This window comes from Mus caroli, chromosome 3 (assembly GCF_900094665.2).
Source record: "Mus caroli chromosome 3, CAROLI_EIJ_v1.1, whole genome shotgun sequence".
In the NCBI taxonomy this organism is placed as follows: domain Eukaryota; kingdom Metazoa; phylum Chordata; class Mammalia; order Rodentia; family Muridae; genus Mus; species Mus caroli.
Window position 1 is genome coordinate 19138995 of NC_034572.1, and position 3063 is coordinate 19142057.

Consider the following 3063-nt stretch of genomic DNA (forward strand, 5'->3'; position numbering starts at 1 on the left):
GGGGGAGGGTATGGGGGACTTTTGGGATAGCATTGGAAATGTAATTGAGGAAAATATCTAATAAAAATATTTTAAAAACTAAAATAAAATTCAATCATAAATATTCATTTCAATCCACAGTAACTTTGTTTTACTTTTCTTTAGAGTGGCTTTTTGTGACATTCATCTACTATTAGCCCTATATTCCTGTACTATATGCTTATTAGCAATAAGAACTCAAATTTAGAAGGGGTCATCTCTTGATTCATTTATTTATAAATTTAATATAATTTCATTACTTTCCCCTTCCTTCTTCTATCTCCAGTCCCTCCCATACTCTACTCCCTATTTCTTCTCAAATTCATGGATTTTTTTTCTTTAATTGTTGTTGTTACATATGTACATAAATGCATAAATATCTAAAAATAACATGTTGAATTTATTTAGTGTTGCTTGAATGTGTGTCTTTAGACATAACAATTAATATTGCATAACAGGGGTCTTGTCTCTGGGAAGGACATGTCAGTCTTCATGTCTTAGCAGTCATTAATTGCCTGTAGGAGTTGGGCCCCCATCAGATGTCCCCTTTCCAAGTAAACAGGTCTATTGGTATTATCATTGTTCTGATCTTATTTAAGTAGCCATATTGTTTAAATATACTGAGTGTAGCTACCCTGTCATTTATAGGAGACACAACCTTTAAGCAGAATTCCAGGTCCTCTGCTTCTTACCATCTTTCTGCCTCTTCTTTGCTATGTTCCCTAGACCATATGTAGAGGAGCTCTGTTATAGCTATATACTGTGGGACTGGGCAGTGCACAATCTCTTCCTCTCTACATTTTGAGAAGTTGTGGCTTTCTAGAATGATTTATGTATGTTTCAAAGAGAAACTTCTTGGATGAATGGTGTGCTACATTTATCTCTGACTATAAGTATTTGGAATGCAGTTAGGAATTATTCTGATTTAGAAAATGATAGTAGCACTTTCTCCTCTAAGATCTATAATAGCACCAGCAGTGAACTGATAACTAGATTTCTAGTACCAAGTATGATTTCTTACATAATAAATTGTGTAAGGACATAATTACATAATGTCCCTAAATAATATTTAGGGATTGTTTGATGTTATGGTTTCAGTGTGAATGGTCCTCATGAGTCATACATTTGAATACTTGGTCTTCATTTTGTAGACGTGTTTGAAAACTTTTAAATGTGTGGCCTTTTTGGAGGAAGTGTGTCACTGGGGACTTGGTTTTGATTTTGAAAGCTCATGCTCGTTCAGTTAGCTCTCTCTGTCTCATGCTTATGGGTCAAATATAAGTGTGAGACCCAAATAAATTTATTTTCTTTGAGATGCCTTGGTCTTGGTACCTCATCACTAGAAGAGAAAATAAGTAAGCACTTGCCGTGCTGGTGTGCTGGTCTTTGTTGTGATGTTGCTTTCCTCCCTTGGCAGCTTGCACCTTCTGGTACTATGAAAGCTGGTCCTTTGAGAGGAAGATTTTGGGTCAGATCAGCTGGAGTCCTCTAAGTCCTATGTATGTAATGGATTGTGTCTTCAGCAATAAAGGCTTATTTTCAAATTTCAGTAGGAAACCATGCATTTTCTTTATATTAAGCACAACTTTTTTCTTTTACTCCCCTAACCTTCGTGTCCAAAATGGAATTTCAAGAGCACCAACTTTCTGAGACGAAGGGCATCCAAGCCACCTCTAAGTATGCTCATCTATAAGACATCCCATTTCTTCTTCATTTGATATATCAAGTAGACTCAGCTCAGGTGAATTAGTAAATATTGACCAGGAAAGTTACAATGTACTACTTTTTAAGAGAATCAAATTTTAGTTCTCAGTGCTCATCTCAGACTGCAAAGAACTGTCTGTGATCTAAGCTCCAGATGATATGATACATCTGGCTTCCATAGAAGCTAAGCTAATATGTAAATATGACTACATACAAATACAGAAACACATGTAAATTAAAATAGGAAAAAAGCCCTTTAAATGATTGTTGTTGCTATCATTGATACTACTGTTTTCATGTGGGCTTACTGATTATTTTCAATGGGGCACGTGTTCAGGATATTAGACTTTATATATTTCAAAATGAATGTGAAAGACAGTTAAATAATTTAAAAAGAGAATCAGGCCATGTATAATGGTACATGCCTTTAATTCTGACACTCTGAAAGCAGACACAGGACAATCTGTCATGAATCTTAGGTCAGACTGGTCTATTCTGTGAGATTCTATCTAAAACAAACAAACAAACAAACAAACAAAAATGTGTAACAATATCACCAATACAGACCATACACAAGTATCCAGGCTGCAGCCAATTACTCACATCATGCACTCCCTTGTGCTGTCTTCTCATGGAGGTCCAAATGTGTGGCTTGGGATTCTGACCAAGACCCTTGAGGGTACAGGGGTAAGAAGATTGAGAGTCAACAAAAGTGACTCTGGGAGTCAGTCAATTATAAAAGGCAGACCCTTTCATTGCAGGAACTGGGGAAAAATTTATACCCCTCTTCCAGCATCTAACTGGCTCTCAAATAGCCAGATGTGGCACTGTACCTTTTTCATTGGCTCACTCCATTGCCTGATCAAACAGTTTCTAGTCAGACTAGCAGATTCTCAGTTGACTGGGAATGAAATACCAGCAGCACATGACCTCAGATTGCTCCTGGACCAGCTTGGCTAAGTTCCTCCTATACAAATGTCTTTGAAAGTTTCCAGAACTCAGTTTGAAAGGAATTGTAGATATTCTTATGAATTACTTGCTTTTCATAATGTTTTTCATCCTTGAAGAAAATGCACCTTTTAAATCTATGAGATCTATTTTACTATCCTTCACACTAATGATTTTCTAGCTCTGATGTTCCTTGTATGTTCAATATAAAAATACCGGATCTATGTATTATTAAGAATCTTTAAAAATTCAATTAACATTCTTTGATGTATTTAATGCATTTATTACCTTAGAGAGCCATATTAATGAAAATTTTGATAATAGCATTTCTTTCAAGTATTATTTATAGGAAAAGAAAAAAAAAGAAAAAAAAAGAAAAAAAGAAGGGGGAGG